Consider the following 9,604-nt stretch of genomic DNA (forward strand, 5'->3'; position numbering starts at 1 on the left):
AGCTGTACCGCTGGGAGGAGTCCCCGGCGCCGAAGAATAAATCTCATTTTTCTGCCAACCAAGCGTTATCATCCCTTCCACACTTACAAGCAGGCTTGAAAGAAATTGTGCAATGATGACATTTTTGACTGGAAACATGTATCAGCCCTCAGGCCCCAGCTGAGGGGTGAGGAAAGAGCGCTGCTAAGGGCAGGCTTGTAAAGACATGTCATTACTGGTAGCAACCACAGTCAAACCATTTTTTTTCCATTTCCTCTTACATCACCCCGTGCCAGCGGAGCCTGGGGATGTGCTCTGTCATCGGCTGCCTGTGAAGCCCCATCTGCAGGAGCAGAAAGGAGGACAGCACCCAAGGAGGGCTCGCAGGGAGAGGAGAAGCCATGTACAAGAGAAAGCTGAGAGGGTAAAAAAAATATTCGCTGACCAAAAAAATCCCAAACAACCGCCAGCTTCAGCTCTGTGTTGTCCTTGCTTCAGCCCAAGGGGGCCCGTCTTCTTTTCTGCCCCAGGGGTGTGCTTTCTGTCTGTGCAAAGTCTCTGTCTTGGGAGAGGGCGATACTGGTGCCAGTGTACCCGAGTGGGAGCCCTGGTACCCGGGGCCACTGCAGCGGGCAAGGGGCTGCACCGAAGCCTGAGCCTCTTGGGGAAGTTCCTGTCGGCATAAAACCGCGGTGGGAGCCATAAACCAGCAGGGAGCAAAAGCCGCCGATAAAAACAAGCGCAAGCTGGGGGTGGGTTGGGGCAGGGCTATGGTGAGCTGGTTCACTCCCAACGCTGGGCAGCAAGAGAATCCAAAAGTGCCACTTCCCTGCCCGACCGTTTCGATTCTGGAAACGGCTGTTGTGCCGCAAAATAAACAGGAAGCGTCAGACCAGCCGGTTTCTGTTCAACAGAGCGGGGAGGAAAAAGTTTGAATACAAAGTTTAGTAAAGAAGCGCATGGGCTGTGGAAAGCCTTAGCCATGGAGGAAAAGTGTGGATTAATGAAGTTTGGATGCTCCTGCATTTTTAGATATTACCATTATTGCTATTATTCTCTTGTAACGAGTAGGACAGTAAATAGTTTCTAATAACAAGTGTTAGAGGAAGGAAGGAAAATTGTTAAATACCTACAGTGGTGCAGTTTATTATGTGAAGTTTTAGTAAGAGAGATACTAGTTTTAGGAGCTGTTTTTGTAAAATTAGTACATTTTGAAAGAAACTCATTACATTCCTGTTCAAGTTATGGATGGTGAAACAATAGGAAAAGTACAAATAACACATTTCAAAAGATATTTGTAATCAGTCAATACATTTCCAAGGTTTAATGCACATTCACAAAGCAGTGGATATTCATGGAAAAGAAAATAAAGCCTAGGAGACAGTTAGTTGGCTGTATTTATCTGCCATTTTCTCCCCCGACTCCTCTAAACATCTTTGGGTGCAATTCACCTTTCAAATAGTCAGTCTTTAGAGCTGGTGCATTTCTCTCCAGCTCTCAAATTCTGAAAGGGTTACAAGTTCATCCTCATAAGACTGGTGAACCAAATTTAAAAAGAAAACTAAAAAAGTTTTAGGACTTTTAAAATTACTATTATTTGTGGACTTTGAACTTTGTCTTATATTTGTATCAAGGAACCAGCTATTAAGTGCTTGATTTTTTTTTAGTTAGGCTCCATGTGTCTATGTGTACCGTACATAACAATGCTGAACAGCAAGGACTGTTTGTGATAGCTATAAAAATAAAAAAAATAGAGGGATTGCATGGCTTAGGGCAATTTATCTGTAAACTCACAACTTATTTTAAGTGTTCTCTTACCTGGTTTGGGGAGAGAAGAAAACAGGTGCTGGGATTCTTACATATTCTATAGTGTCGGAATGTTTTATAATGTTTTTTAAATCTCTTGTCTGTCCTTCCGTTAGAGTTGTTCAAATTTACATTAATCCATTATTTTAAAAATAGCAAGTTATTTCTGTAGTAGATATTTACAAGGATGCAGACCTTTGTTTATGTTGCATTAGCTGATTACACAATAAATTTTACTTGGCTTAACACATCTTTAAGGTGGCTTTATGCTGAAGATTAGTGTATTAAGAGATTGTTCTAAAGAAATGGCTTTATGTCCCTGAAAATATGCACAGGACCCCCACTGCAACAGCTTATCTGAAGTGCAGTATTTTATGGTGGAGACACAGGGAGGAGGGTGCTTAAGACCAGTTTCAGTAAGACCTGGAAATTTTAACTTGTCTGTATGATAAAACCAGATGGCAACCACTACAGATACCTCTGAACAAATCAGATCTCTGTAACACTGCTTTCCAAAACCTTTAAGATACCTTCTGTAAGAATTAGATTAACTGATTGGGCTTGAGTATTCAGAGTTCAATGTATTTTCTTTGGTGAACTTCAACCAGTCACTGTATTCCCTGTACACACACACACACATACACACACACACACGCGCACATATTATATATATTAAATATATATTATATACTTATTATATATATGTTCCCTAATCATCAAGTTTTAAAGAAATTTAAGCTAATAGGCACTAACTTCCAAATAACATAATAGAAATAGAAAAAATGCATCTCTTTTAGCACCTCTAAATGAGAAAAAAAAAAAATTAAGCCTGTGCTCCACTTCTGTCTCTCTCTGTTGTTTGTTGTTTTTTTTTTTAATTACATACTAAAAGAATTAAGTATAATAAAAACACTTATTCCTGTGCCAGACTTAAATACTTGGTGACATTTACATTTGTTACATTTACATAAATTCAATAGAAAGTTTGATAAAGAAATCTACATGCATCTTTTCTGTGGTTTATATGGAGTTTACATGGAGAAAATAAACAGAGATACACTCTGGTTTATGAACTGGTTTATGTACATTTGTATTTTGATGTGTAGGAGGCTGGGATGAGGAAGGAGACAGGGTAAGAAGACAAAGCCTTCTGACTGACCCAGAGAAATGAGATGCTTTTTTACAAAGGTGATGAGTCCTGCAGCTAGAGAATATGCTTCACCTGCAAGATTTAATTTGTCTTTAGTTCAGATAGTGGGTTTCTTTGATTTTGTGTTTGTCATTGGTAGTTGCTAATCTATAAAACAATCTACAGGCTTATTGGTTTTTTGTTAACAGTCTGTCCAGTTGTCTACTACCATTATTCTGAATTACTCTAATGTGGGAAAATATATATCTGAAGTGTATTCTCATATAAATCTCTATATAAAGTAATTGTACAAATGTTACAAAGTACTAATGGTGACTTCATATATTATTTATGCATCATGGATAATTATTGATATAAAGGATACATTCATGACCAACACTGGCGGTATAGTTACTTAATTGACAATACTTAGGGGTGTGTTCTGAACTGAATAGATCTAGATCTAAGAGATGGATTATCTGTCAGAAAATGTCATTCTTGGGAGCTGCATCTTTTTGTATTGAGCACTTCTTTCTCCTTTTCTCATGTACGTTGTGCTGACTGTGCTAATCCTTATGAAAATACAAACAGCAAGAGAATACTCAGCTTCATAATTGATCAGTAGTTGGTTTTTTTTTTAATTTTTTTTTTATTTTCACAAAATTTGCAACAGCTCCCTACATCAAAAAGGGCTACATAGAAGACCTGGAAAAATGTCTGACACATAAAAAGATATAGAAAGCTTTTAGAAATACTCATGCTGATGAAGAAAAGGGCAGCCACAGGGAGGGGTGAGGAGGTGAAAGCTCTACATGCAGTTGCAGACAAAGGGAGGATTAAGTGGTTCAGTGTTTGGTTCCTTTACCCTGCCATGGTGTGTACCTCTCCATGTTCCTTGCGTTGCTCTCTCATGTTTTGCCCTTTTCAGTCCTCCTCTCATTTCCTCCACCCTCCCCATTTTTTGTGTACTGGAGAACTACCGAAAACAAAGTTGTAACCAGTGATTCCTTGAAGTTTCTCTTCTTTTTCAGCATGTATGTCTCTAAGAGGGCACTAAAGCATCAGTTTGACCCCCGTAACACTCCAAAGGAAACATACCTGCTGTGCAAACTGCAGTGGGGTGAGGCCGGCACACCTTGGATACACTGGGTCAGAAATGACAATTACCATGCTGAAGTCTACTTTCTGGAGAAGATCTTTAAGACGAGAAGAACCAATAATTATGTCAACTGTTCTATCACGTGGTACTTGTCCTGGAGCCCCTGTGAAGACTGCTGCTATAAAATACTGAATTTCTTAAAGAAGCACTCATACGTCAACATAGACATACATATAGCACGGCTTTTTTGCATAAGAGATGAAAGAATCCGCCAAGGTCTGAAGAACCTTGTGAGATTGGCAGATGTAAAAATTTCTGTCATGGAAACTGAAGGCAAGATTTCCTGTGCTTTGTGGGACTGTGAAGGGATGAACTGGTGAACTTTGTGCATAGGTGAATCTTGTATGGGCTTGCTTCTGTGCCCAGTGTCCTGCCCAGCTTCTCTGGGGACACATCCATCACCATTCAGTGACTGAGTGTCACGTCCAAAAACAGATGTTCAAATATTGCAGTAGAAGGGGGACAGGACTCCTAGCAGCCAGACCTGTATGAAAACTGTATGAAAATTCTTGCTTATTTAGAGGCACCATCTTTTTGTCACTCCTGACGGACTGGGAGATAGGGTGCTTCTCCCTTGTCCTAGGGCACTAAATGCAGTTCCACTGGTAAGGGGGTGGGGGTGGGGGGTGAGGAATGCCCAGAGAGAATGGCATTGGTTCCAAATACAGAGTGGACAGCATCCATTAGCTGGCCTGTCCATGGCCAAGCTGTCTCTGTGCCATGGGTGCAGGGAAAAGGTTAAAAAGTCTTGTTGCCTGAGCTTCTCTGGTATCTGAATAAACTCAGGTTAGTCATCTTGGTTCCATTTCTCCAGACTACAATAACTGCTGGAAAATCTTTATCCAAGGAGATGATAATGATGATTCCTGGGCTAAGGGCTTTCAATCAGAGATAACTACGAATCGTTTGAAGCTCAAGGATGTCTTTGAGGTTAGTAGACTCTGAGGGATAGGGGGAATGACATGAAATTATTTGCAGCCTGGGGTCATGAGACCTAAAGCCTAGCAAAGAGGCTGTTCGTATCTAGTTGGAGTTGAAAGAGTGCTGCAGCATGCTTTTGGAAGAAGTAATATAGTAAAATCATAGAAACTATCCTGTCCCATTGGGAGAGAAGCACCATGGATTTTCTTCCATTATATTACAAAGCAAAGGCTCAGAGTGCAGCTTTTGTCCTTCAGGCTCCAGAGCAGGAAATCCCTTGATTAGCAGCTGAAGCTCTAGTCTAGTCTCATCCCAGAAACTCTCCATTAGATTCCTTTCTAACCTGGATCTGAGCACGGGTTTCTGCTCACCAAATGGTGCTACTCAGCCACTTTCTGTCGATACCTGCAGTGGTCCGACCGACCCTCCCAGTCACTGGGCCCCTCCATACTTCAGTAAAGCCCCTTCCAGATTTGATTGAGCAGCTTCCCTCACTGGTCCAAAGGGTACAGTTTCTGTGAGATGAGAAAAGCTATTCAAAACAGAATGTCTGTTCCCTGTGAGAATCCAGCTTTTGTTTTTGTTTTGTGCCAGGTCCTCTGAAAGGCAGTAGAGGGAAAAGAGACTGTGTTCACCAACAGTGCTGAAAGTTAGTGCCCCTGGAGACAAGAGACCCTGCTTGAATGAATAGGTCCACATCCTTGGCCTGGAAGGACTGTGTATTAAAAAAAAAGTAGCAAAACTAATATAAGTTCTACAGCATTTTGCTTTCAATGTATTAGTTTTCTGACAAAAGCTATTTTTAGTGAAACAGAGTGAAAGAAATCTATGGCTAAGTAGGTCATTGAACATCTGGGAAATCCATTTTATATGGCATCTATGGAAAAGAAATATTCTGGTCTATTACAAGTAATAGACTTCTCATGCTATGTCCATTTCAAACCACAGCAAGTCCCAAGTGCAATTGTTAAAGGATCTAAATGTCATATCCTTATTTTCATTTCAGGATCTTCCATGCATATAAGCATAGAATCACTGAATATCTCAAGTTGGAAGGGAACCATAAGGATCATCATGTCAAACTCTCTGCTCCCCACAGGACTACCTAAAACTAAACTAGAAAAGCATCATCCAGATGCTCCTTGAACCCTGCCAGGCTTGGTGCTGTGACCACTTTCCTGGGGGGACTGTTCCAGCGACTGACCACCCTCTCAGTGAAGAACTTCTTCCTAATGTCCAAGTTGAACTTCCCCTGATGCAGCTTCATTCCATTTCCTCCTGTCCTATTGCTGGTCACCAGAGAGAGGAGATCAGCATCGGAATTACCCTGTCGCAGGTGGAGAATCCGGCGCTTGCTCTTGTTAAATTTCATGCAGCTGGTGACTGCCCAGCTCTCCAGTCTATCCAGATCCCTCTGTAAGGCCTCTCTTGCCTCCAGGGGGTCCGCAGCTCCTCCTGGTTCAGCATCCTCGCCAAACTTACTTAATGTACATTCAATTCCTGCATCCAGATCATTTATAAACACATTAAAGAGCACTGGACCGAAAATTGAGCCCTGGGGAACCCCACTGGCAGCTGGTTGCCAGCCTGAGGTAACCCCATTTACTTTAACCCTTTGAGCCTGACCCGTCAGCCACCTGCTCATCCAATGTGTTACAGACTTGCCTGTTATCCAGAAGGATACTGTGAGAGACTGTATCAAAAGCTTTGCTAAAATCCCAAAATACCACATCTACTGACTTCCCTTTGTCAACTGGACTGGTGGCCTTGTCATAAAAGGAAATTAAGTTGGTTAAGCAGGACTTTCTCCTCATGAACCTGTGTTGGCTATGACCGGTGACTGTGTGGTGTCTCGAGTGTTTTTCCGTAACTCCCAGAATAACCTTCTCCATAATTTTACCAAGCACTGAAGTGAGACTGATAGGCCTGTGCTTACCAGGGTCTTCCTTCTTACCCTTCTTGAAAACTGGGACAACATTTGCCAGCTTCCAATCAATGGGAACCTCTTCAGACTGCCAAGATCATTGAAAAATAGTGGAGAGAGGTCCTGCAAAGACATCGGCCAGCTCTTTCAGTACACTGGGATGAATCCCATCAGGCTCCATAGATTGATATGCATCCAGCTGGAGCAGCAAGTCTTGAACAAGCTCAGGATCAGCTGTGAGTTTATCATCCCCCCAGCCATGGTCTTCCAACCCAGGGCTCCAGAGGTCCCAGGGCCCATCACCAGTGTTAAAGACAGAGGTGAAGAAGGTATTAAACATCTCTGCTTTGTCTACATCCCTATTTGTGAGGTGACTGACCTCATTGTGTAATGGGCCAATGTTATCTCTGATCCTCTACTAAGAGATTTCACTCCCAGAAGATGGCCAGATGCCTTACTGCTTGTATGTAGAAGATAATAATCATAAAATGTTGCTAGCATTCCCCAGTTTCTAAAAGTCACCAATATCCTGGACAGATAGCTTGTCACTGGGAGTCTTGTATATACTGGACAGTGCTAAATATCCCCGATGACAAACTTCTGGATGTGGAAATGGAGGCAGATAGCAGCCAGAATGGGAAACAGTGTCCCAGGCGCAATACTCTGCTAATATTCCTCCTCTGATGTGGCCCAGTAGTGCACAGGCTGATGGGAAAAGGGTACTTAAAGAGGACTGCTGAATTAGCATCCAAACAGTTGATTAATTCACTGTGACTTACTTCACAGTTGAGGCATTTTGATGAAAACAGGTTATTTCCCTGACTCTTGGAAAATAGATCTCTAACAAGAGAAAGGCAGGGTGCCAAAGGGAACATCTCTGGAGACTTGCTGTCCTCTCAGCTAGCCTTGTCTCCTACCTTATGCTGCGAGAAGAACAAAAGTGAACCTAAAAATACAGAAAATGCCCCATCAGGTCAGAGAGCATATCCAGACACTGTATCTAACAGTGGCAAGAGAAGATGCATTCCAGGGAGAGCAAAGAAGCCTGGCCACTATCTGTAGTTCACTATGATCCGGTCACACTATTTCAACATCCACAATGACCATGGCTGCGAACCCTGCATCTTCCCTTCAGTGTCTGTTTGTGGACTTGTTACCATTAATTTATCAGATATCTTCTGACCTTGTCCTCCCACCTGTGTCCACAGTTTACTGGGGCAGCAAATTCCAGAAGTTCACAGCTTGCCATGTAAATACATACTTGTCTCTGTTTTAAACTGATAACTAATCACAGTAAGTGCCACTTCTTGCCATACTAATGTCTCATCATTAATCACTGAACCACCTGTCTGCATTGGAAAGACTGTGCTAGCCTACAGAATTTTCCACTGGCTCAGTGGGAGCTATAAATGTAACCGACAGCAACACTTGATCTTAAAAGAGCAACTTAAAAAATCCACAGATGCACTATTCAACAGAAGCAAATCCTCCAGCCACCAAGTGATGTGACTGTGGAATGATAATTACAGCACTTGTGGTCATTGCATTTCAGCAGCTCCACTCAACTGGCTAAAAGAAAGTATTTCTGTCCACAAGCCCACCCTGGAACTGGACCACTACATATATCCACTGGAAACTGCTTGAAAAGCAAGGCACATTAGGCTGCACAAAGAACTGTAAGAATGCAGCTGTATCCCTTGCAGTAATGCAGCTCTCTTTGCTCCTCTGTCCGGTTGCTTGATTCTCTGTACCGTGCAGACGTACAAGCCTGCTGTCAGTACCGAGGGCTTGGGAATAGAACCTCTCTGCATCCCCTATTCCCGATGCTAGATTATTTTTGTAAGACTAGGATAAATATTCATTGATTTATACACATTTTAATCATTAAACTCTAAAGCTATGGTTGGGCCTGATTCTTCTTTCATTTGTATCGCTGATCTTTTAACATAGTCAATAGAATTACTCAGGGTTTTGGGCCAGTCTAGCCTGAAAGGAATCCAGCTCGTGGTAACTAAGAGATGGCAACCTGTAACTCACAAAATGGCATCATTCCTCAAGTAACGTCCACTTTGGTAGATGTGCCCTCTTGTTTAGATATGAGTCTTTGCAACTTAAAAGTTCAGGAGCCAATGCTTTCAAGCTGGTTTTACAGAGACAGATAAAACTGATCACACAAGTTGTTATGGGGGAAAGAGAAACACGGACAATGTGAACCTGCGAAGCTCAGTTTATGAAGCGGACCAAGTGTCCCCTGCCAATCTCGGCTGCTGAACATCTTTGTAGCTAGGTGTTGGCACAGGCTGCCAGTCAAATGATATCACAACATACCTTCCCAGCAACTTTGGGGATGATTCTGTCGCTTACTGATCCACTGTCTGTGCCAAGGCTCATTGTGCATAGCTCTTGTTTACATTGTCCTCTTGGCCTTGGCTTACCACGCTCAGCCCCTGCTTGCGTTGTAACCAGCTCTTGGCCAAAGCAAGGCTGTGACATTCCTATGTCACAAGCAAGCAAGAACCCCAGGTTTTTTCACAATAAAACCTCAAGACAATTATTATGATTTGTGTCTGTCAGGGCCCTGAGGGCATTAAAAAAACCTTAGTTGCCTTGACCACCATCACCTGGGGCTTCCACTGACACACTGCCCATAGATGGCCCAGGAGCTCCATTTAAGCTCAGGTCGTGC

The 9,604-nt window shown here is 42.5% G+C and overlaps 1 long non-coding RNA gene across 1 annotated transcript; it reads left to right on the forward strand.

The window, feature by feature from the left end:
- Window positions 1–220: 220 nt before the first annotated feature.
- Window positions 221–8,820, forward strand: LOC114017759 (uncharacterized). The gene is made up of 3 exons (XR_008732428.1): window positions 221–403; window positions 3,946–5,003; window positions 6,001–8,820. It is a non-coding gene; the product is annotated as an uncharacterized LOC114017759 (long non-coding RNA).
- Window positions 8,821–9,604: the final 784 nt, after the last annotated feature.

The sequence above is a fragment of the Falco cherrug genome, chromosome 5 (genome assembly GCF_023634085.1).
Source record: "Falco cherrug isolate bFalChe1 chromosome 5, bFalChe1.pri, whole genome shotgun sequence".
Lineage (NCBI taxonomy): Eukaryota > Metazoa > Chordata > Aves > Falconiformes > Falconidae > Falco > Falco cherrug.